Source organism: Maylandia zebra, linkage group LG11 (assembly GCF_041146795.1).
Source record: "Maylandia zebra isolate NMK-2024a linkage group LG11, Mzebra_GT3a, whole genome shotgun sequence".
Taxonomy (NCBI): domain Eukaryota; kingdom Metazoa; phylum Chordata; class Actinopteri; order Cichliformes; family Cichlidae; genus Maylandia; species Maylandia zebra.
Genome location: NC_135177.1, coordinates 17,916,354 through 17,925,348, shown reverse-complemented (window position 1 = coordinate 17,925,348; position 8,995 = coordinate 17,916,354).

Genomic DNA, 8,995 nt, shown 5'->3' with positions numbered 1-8,995 from the left:
TAACACCAGTACAACCACTAGTGAAATTAGAAAGTCTTTCATTACTGTGTCTAACATTTTTCACTTCCTGATATTTGTCTTTGGTGTGCTCAGGAATGGTACTGGTTATCTGGACGACTGGATTCAAGATAAGGAAAACAGTACCCACATTTTGGTACCTCAACCTTCCTGTGGCCAACTTCATTTACTTTGTAGCATTTATACCCCTTAATTTAATAAATCTTGCTTTAGACTTCCACTGGCCTTTTGGCAAACTCATATGTAAGCACAACACCATGGTACTTATTCTGAACATGTTTGATAGTGTCTACATTGTGGTGGTGATTAAAAAAATGTATGTAAGGGTTGTGACTCTGGGTGTTTGGGGGGTGGCTTTGATGATCGGCTTTCCATATTCCATCATCATGGACACAGAGCAAGCGTGTAAGAATGAAAGCAAAACTCTCTGCTTAAACAGCTACGTGGTTTCTGATGACTGTAATGCAGAATCTCCCAATATACAGCGACAATTTCATCATCCACCCATTATCATCGCCCGGTTCCTTGTGCTTTTTGCAGTCCCATCCACTGTCATTGTCTCCTCTTATGTTGTCACAATCAAAACAATCATCTCATAAGAAACCACTGGCCACCCAGTTGAGTCGTTTTTTTTTTTCTGTGCTGGGCTCCTATTCATATTATGGATCAAATTGTGATAGCTAAAAAAAATGGATACTTCAAATTGTATCATTGGCATCCGTTTGGCCACCAATATGGCCTTTCTCAACAGCTGCCTGAATCCACTGCTGCATGTGTTTATGGAATAAGATTTTATTAAGAAAGAAGTCTGCAAATCCATTATGAATGTATTCAAAACTGTCGTCCAGGAGGAGGAGAAACACTCTCACACTTACAATAAGTCAGTAAACACAAATACAACTCAGTTTTAAATGCTAATGTTCAAGGCTTGCAATGACTTAAAGAAACAAAGAAACAAAAGAAACATTACTCCAGAGGAAATCATTCTAAACCTGATTGTTTGAATTGTATAAAAATATATAATGTTAATTAGATGGAAGTAGCTAAAGTTGTTCATGTCTCTTTAACTCACAGTTGCAGTTTGTGCTATGTTTGTACAATTATGGAACTAAAAGTGGTTGTAAAATGCCACTTCCTGGAAAATAGAATGAGTCAGTAATTTCAAAATAAGTATTACATTTGTTTCTGGTCGACTTTGTGTAACACAACACTTGGACATGTGACTTGTCCCACAAATGCCATATTAGGTAAGAGAGGTGGGCATTTAAACTATTAACTATATAATAAAGATAACACATTCAGTCAATATATTTATTATGACTGGAATACCACTGAGTTCCTTGTAAGACCATCATGTGAATTTTCATATTTTTTCTTACTTATTTAGCATAACAGCAGTCTGGCATATTCCCTGTTAATATATGACATACGAGTTATGGTTGTTGTGTTTTATTGTGTTTAACATTTGCAGCTTTGTATAATTATTTATTCTTTATTTTTACATATTATTATATACTGTATAACTTAAATTCAATTGCACTCTTCTCACCTTAGTCTTTTCCACCATTGTTAATTGTGACATTTCCCTCTTTTGCCTAAAATGCCATTTAGTTTTAGTCTTAATTTAGGCATCTTAAAAAAAGAGAGAGAAAATGTTTTGCATATTTGCTTGCATATGTTAGTATTTAGTTTTACTAAATATATATCTATTTTTAGTTTTGTTCAGTATCTGATCCCAACTTTTATGATCACAACAACATTTAAGACTTTGTTTCCTGTTTTAGATGTTTATCAGGCATTCAGTATCATAATCATTTATGTTTGTTTATATTTTCTTTTTTCATTAGAGATTACTGAAAACAAACTGCCTCGGCTCCATCACGATAAGGGTCTATGCCCTGCAACCTTTGCTTGTGTTTCTGTTATCTTTTCTTTCTGTCTGGGAACTACAGATAAAAAATTGGCTCATAGCTAAATCTGGTACATTTAAAGCAATGTTTATTAAAATGCATTGTCCCTGTTACAAATAAAGAATTAAGGTTATAAAGTCTATATAGTCTCCACTTCTACCACATCTAGAATGTTTGATTTATAATCAGAAAAAATATTATAGAAGGGGTGTGACGTCAGACTGCAAAATCTGCTGGAAGCCTCATGTTAGAAATCTAAAAACAAAAATAGCAAAGAGCATCCCAGTGTTGGGGAAAACAAGGCACATTCTGAACCACTAATCATTGGATATTTAAAACTGTTCAATGGTTTGATCTCACTTAAATTGTGTTGAGTGTTTAAACAAGAGAGAAAGGTGTGAAAATGTTCGTGCCTGAGTATAAATTGTATAAAGTGTCTAGTGAGGGGTTTTACAGCCTCAAAACATCTATAAGAATTGTAAAAAATAAAGTTGGCTACTTCATGGATTTCACTTATCACGGGTTATTTTTAGAACGTAACTCCCACGATAAACGAAGAACCATTGTACGTCCATCTAAGACGTACCTAAGATAGTATATATAGAGTCCTGATCAAAAGTTTAAGAGTACTTGAAAAATAAAAATAAAAAATCATATTTTGCATAGTTGGATCTTAACAAGGTTTGAGCTTCAATATGCAACAAGAAGAAATGGGAGTGAGACAAAACATTAGTTTGAGCATGCAATTTACTGAAAACAACACTTAAACTGAAACCAGTTGTTTTACAGCTGATCAACTGTTTTACAGCCTTTAAAAAGCCAAATCTGTGCAAAAACATGGATTCATTGTCATTTTCTGTCAGGTAGTCACATTGTCATGACATTCTGATGGCAAAGGCAAAAGAACATTCCCTTTTTAAACGTGGTTGGGTTGTTGAACTGAATAAGCAGGGTCTCTCGCAGCGCACCATTGCTGCTAAGGTGGGATGCAAGTGAGAGTGAGACAGTCATTTGGAATTTCTTAAATAATCCTGCAGGTTATGGAACAAAAAAGGCAAGTGGAAGACCTGAAGAAATTTCACCAGCACTGAGTCTGAGGATCCAACTGGCTGTCCGTCAAGACACTGAACGATCTTCAACACAAATTAAGACCATTAGTGGTGCCGAATGCAGCCCCACAACCATCAGAGACTGAAGGGCTTCAAAAACAAAAAACGTCTTCAAAGGCCTCGTCTGCTTGAACGCCACAGAACTGACTGTTTGGTCTTTGCAAGAAAGCACCAAACATGGGACACTGAGAGGTGGAAGAAAGTTTTATTTCCCAATGAGAAAAAATGTAACCTTGATGGTCCTGATGGTTTCCAGTATTACTGGGATGACAAGTAGATCCCACCTGAGATGTTTTCTATGTGCCACAGTGGAGGGGATGCCATAATGGTCTGGGGTGCTTTTTCTTTCAGTGGAACAATGGAGCTTGACGAGGGGGGGTGCAGGAGGTCATAGCCGCTGGCTATGTCCAGATGTTGCAGAGAGAACGCCTCATGACTCAGGGCCCTCGTCTGTGTGGTAATGACTGGGTTTTTCAACAGATCATTGCTATATTACACAATGCCTGCAGGAGAAGGGACTTCTTCCAGGAGAATAAGATTACTCTTTTCAAATTCAAATTCAAATTTTATTTGTCACGTACACAGTCATACACAGTACGATATGTAGTGAAATGCTTGGACAACTGCTCGTGACCTAAAGAAAACAAAAAAAGGAAAAGGCTATGAATAAGATAGGAAATAAATATGAAAAATTAAAAAGGGTAAATTTAACTAGGAAGGAATAAAATATAAATTAAGGTTAAAAATGAAATAACTGTACAACACAAATTAGAATGAAGGGTAAATTTAACTGGGAAGAATAAGATAAAGATAAATATATAAATTAAAGTTGAAAATAAAATAACTGTACAACAAAATACACAATACACAATATAGAACTATATAAGAATGTATGAAGAAATCTAAATATAAATAAATATATACACAATAACAGCAGCTGTACAAGTATTAACCGGAAATGAAGAATATAGTGACCAGTGTTGTGCAAAACCAAAGTCCAGAAAGTCCAGTGTGTGTGTAAGAACCATATGTGTGGGTCAGTACTGTGTGGTGGTGTGATTGAGAGACCGTATCGCCTGCGGGAAGAAGCTCCTCCTCAGTCTCTCTGTGTTGGTCTTCAGGGAGCGGAATCGCTTTCCTGACCTCAACAGAGAGAACAGTCTGTTGTTGGGATGGCTGAGGTCCTTCACGATCTTCCTGGCCTTGGTCCAGCACCGCCTGCTGTAGATTGAGTGCAGGTCAGGGAGCTCGGAGCGGATGGTGCGCTCAGCTGACCGCACAACCCTCTGTAGAGCTCGTCTGTCCTGCATGGTGCTGTTCCCGAACCAGGTTAAAATGTTTCCCGCCAGGATGCTCTCTATGGTGCACGAGTAAAAGTTCCTGAGCACCTTGGAGGGCAGTTGGAAGTCTCTCAAGCGTCTGAGGTGGTAGAGACGCTGTCGGGCCTTTTTCACCACGGTGTTGATGTGACAGGACCATGACAGGTCCTGCGTGATGTGAACTCCGAGGTATTTGAAGCTGTCCACTCTCTCCACTGGGCACTCGTTGATGACGGGGGTCTGGTAGTTCCTCTCCTGCTTAGTGCTGAAGTCCACTATCAGCTCCTTTGTCTTACTGACGTTTAGAAGGAGGTTGTTCCTCTGGCACCAGTTCTCCAGATTCCTAATCTCCTTCAGGTAGGCCGTCTCGTTGTTATCAGAGATCAGGCCCACCACGACGGTGTCGTCAGCAAACTTGATGATGGTGGTGGAGCTGGTAGTGGCCACACAGTCATATGTGGACTATACTGTGTGTTCCCCTGATCTAAATCCAACTGAGAACCTTTGGGGATATGAGAGCATGAGGGTGGGAATGGATGTTTGTATACAGTGGGGCAAAAAAGTATTTAGTCAGCCACCGATTGTGCAAGTTCCCCCCCTAAAATGATGACAGAGGTCAGTAATTTGCACCAGAGGTACACTTCAACTGTGAGAGACAGAATGTGGAAAAAAAATCCATGAATCCACATGGTAGGATTTGTAAAGAATTTATTCGTAAATTAGGGTGGAAAATAAGTATTTGGTCACCTCAAACAAGGAAAATCTCTGGCTCTCACAGACCTGTAACGTCTTCTGTAAGAAGCTTTTCTGTCCCCCACTCGTTACCTGTATGAATGGCACCTGTTTGAACCCATCATCTGTATAAAAGACACCTGTCCACAGCCTCAAACAGTCAGACTCCAAACTCCGCCATGGCCAAGACCAAAGAGCTTTCAAAGGACACCAGGAAAAGTATTGTAGACGTGCACCAGACTGGGAAGAGTGAATCTACAATAGGCAAGCAGCTTGGTGTGAAAAAATCAACTGTGGGAGCAATCATCAGAAAATGGAAGACATACAAGACCACTGATAATCTCCCTCGATCTGGGGCTCCACGCAAGATCTCATCCCGTGGGGTCAAAATGATCATGAGAACGGTGAGCAAAGATCCCAGAACCACACGGGGGGACCTGGTGAATGACCTGCAGAGAGCTGGGACCAAAGTAACAAAGGTCACCATCAGTAACACACTACAACGGCAGGGAATCAAATCCCGCAGTGCCAGACGTGTTCCGCTGCTGAAGCCAGTGCATGTCCAGGCCCGTCTGAAGTTTGCCGGAGAGCACATGGATGATACAGCAGAGGATTGGGAGAATGTCATGTGGTCAGATGAAACCAAAGTAGAACTTTTTGGTATAAACTCAACTCGTCGTGTTTGGAGGAAGAAGAATACTGAGTCGCATCCCAAGAACACCATACCTACTGTGAAGCATGGGGGTGGAAACATCATGCTATGGGGCTGTTTTTCTGCCAAGGGGACAGGACGACTGATCCGTGTTAAGGACAGAATGAATGGGGCCATGTATCGTGAGATTTTGAGCCAAAACCTCCTTCCATCAGTGAGAACTTTGAAGATGAAACGAGGCTGGGTCTTCCAACATGACAATGATCCAAAACACACCGCCCGGGCAACAAAGGAGTGGCTCCGTAAGAAGCATTTGAAAGTCCTGGAGTGGCCTAGCCAGTCTCCAGACCTCAACCCCATAGAAAATCTGTGGCGGGAGTTGAAAGTCCGTGTTGCTCGGCGACAGCCCCAAAACATCACTGCTCTCGAGAAGATCTGCATGGAGGAATGGGCCAAAATACCAGCTACTGTGTGTGCAAACCTGGTAAAGACCTATAGTAAACGTTTGACCTCTGTTATTGCCAACAAAGGTTATGTTACAAAGTATTGAGTTGTATTTTTGTTATTGACCAAATACTTATTTTCCACCCTGATTTACGAATAAATTCTTTACAAATCCTACCATGTGGATTCATGGATTTTTTTTTTACATTCTGTCTCTCACAGTTGAAGTGTACCTCTGGTGCAAATTACTGACCTCTGTCATCATTTTAGGTGGGGGAACCTGCACAATCGGTGGCTGACTAAATACTTTTTTGCCCCACTGTATGTGTGTGCCTGTATTTCTGTGTCTATATGTCAGGTTGGGTGTCAGGCGCCACCTCTCTGGGGACATCTTAGGCCCTCCAAGGTTTGGAGGCCTATCTCCCCCTACCACCACTTCCCCTGCCAGTGGCGGACTCCCTCAGACATCGGTGCGTTGGTGGTTCTTTGTGTCCGGGGATGGGCGTCCAGGTACACACCGGCTCACTCCTTGGCGGCCGCTTATCGGGGCCTGGAGCCTGGGGCTTGCTCGGGCCACTTCGGAGGTGGGGTACCCCCGGCCTCTCGGCCTGGGGCTCAGTCACTCAGGCACGGCTGGCTGCCGGCGGAGCTCACGGGCGCGTCACTGCAACTCCCCCTGGTTTCTGCTCCGCGGCTGCTGAGTGAGCCCTCATCTGGGACTCTCCTCAGCTCTTTCCGGGACAGTGGCGCAGCTGCCCCTCTGTTGGTCTTCCTTGGTCTCTTGTGTTCTGGGGGCCTCTGGATGTCTGGAGTTTTGATCTCCTCCATACCTGCTTCACGCCCTAGAGGACGGGGCTGTGGCCCCCCCACACCCTCTAGCAGATCATTACATGAAGGAACCTTTTAAAAAACAAAAAACAAACGCGTCCATGCTCACAGGTGTACACACGGGTGATCACACCCACAAACTACACCCTTTTTGGCTCCTACCTCAAAGCACACTGTGTTCTGTTGATCTTATGTGCTGCACAATAATGTTTAATATTTAGTATTTACTGTCATATTCCCATATATCATTGTGATGTTGTTTATTCTATTACTCTTGTTCTCTTCTGCTTGTTTTCTTTTTTCTTTCTCAGCAGGTGACCCAGGTGATTGATATATGCATTATTTTTTTTTTAAAAATTTCTCTGCTCATTCTGTTGGTTTTTGTCTTTTACCCTTCTCCCCCGTCCCTCTTCTCAGCTGTTTCTCTTTCCCTCTTTCTTTCTCCCCTTCTTTCCCCCAGTCAAGTCTGTCCCATATTCAGTAAGTGAAAATAAAATGAACAATAAAAGGTGAATCAAATGGACCATTACGGCAAGGCTGGGATGGTCAATTTGGTAAAGTAAATCCGTTGGGCATCTTTCTTTGCCTTTAGACAACAATTCTGATGGCAAAAGAGCCAAACGGGACAGGCAAAAAAAAAAAAAAAAAGAGAACCTTTGGGGATGGATGACAAGGGGAGTTTAAAAAAAATGGACAACAGTTCCAGACAGTAGATGCCCTTTGTGCGGCCATCTTCACCACTTGGAGAAATGTTCACACTTACTTCATGGAAATGCTTGCATCAAGCATGCCACAACAAAGTTTTTAAGGGATCAATAATAACGGTGGAGCTACTCATTACTAAGTTCATGTTTGGAACTTTGATTTCTGCTTTGGGGGTTTACAGGGTTTTTTTTTGAGGGTGTGGTCCTAAGATTTGAAAAGCCCGTTTCAGTTCAAGTGTTGTTTTCAATAAAGTGCATGCTCAAAAAATGTTTTTGTCTCACTCCCATTTCTTCTTGTTGCATGTTGAAGTTCTACTTGGAACCTTGTTAAGATCCAACCATTCAAAACATAATTTCTTGCTATTTTTCAATCGGGACGATAGATCGATCGATAGATCGATAGATCGATAGATATAGATGTGCGTTTGTGCATATATCCCTACTGACTCCCTATTGACAATGACAATTGTGATTTTTTTTTATTTTTTTGCTTACCATCATTAAATTAGTATGGCCAGAGTATTTTATGACTTTACTGCCTATGCACATATAATGTAAATTTCATGATCACTACATGAATGCACAAAACCACCTGTAGGAGCCATTCTTTGGTTAATACCTTATGTGGTCACTAGAGGTCACCTTTTTCTGTTTTGGTTATGTAATGTAAAGGTATTTAAGGTAATTGGCGTCAGGTGTGTCATTGAGAAGGCAAACAGTTTGTGACCGTTGCGCTGTTATGCTAAGTCGATACGGAATAAAGACCAAAAAGGACAAGATACATACTGCTGGAGTTATTGGACTGTGAACTTAATTCATGCATACCAGTGACATCGCGTCACCCCCGTTAACGACCATCTCAGTGGCTTCAAGCGTAGGCTTAGCCTCTACACCACCATCTTTTTTGTTATTCTGCATTTATAAATGAAGTGTCAAATGTGTATGACTTGATCCCATATGTAATACATCTAACACAAGAAGATTATTATCAAATAGCCAATAACAGAACACGTGTTAATAATACAAAACACAGCAGCACATGACTAAGTTGCAAAAGTCAGTGTCCTCTGACATTTGCCCTCTCTTACAATTACAATTACACAGGCAAGGGTGAAATCATTTGTCATTTCTGAAGCATAAGTACTTTTGGCAGATTTCCAAAGCCAAATATTATCAAGAGTAAGTAAACAAATGAAACAAGATTTATAGTGTTTATAAGATGAAATGTTCTTAGCCTGTGGGCAAAATAAGCGCACACACATTATTGCTGTCAGATTAG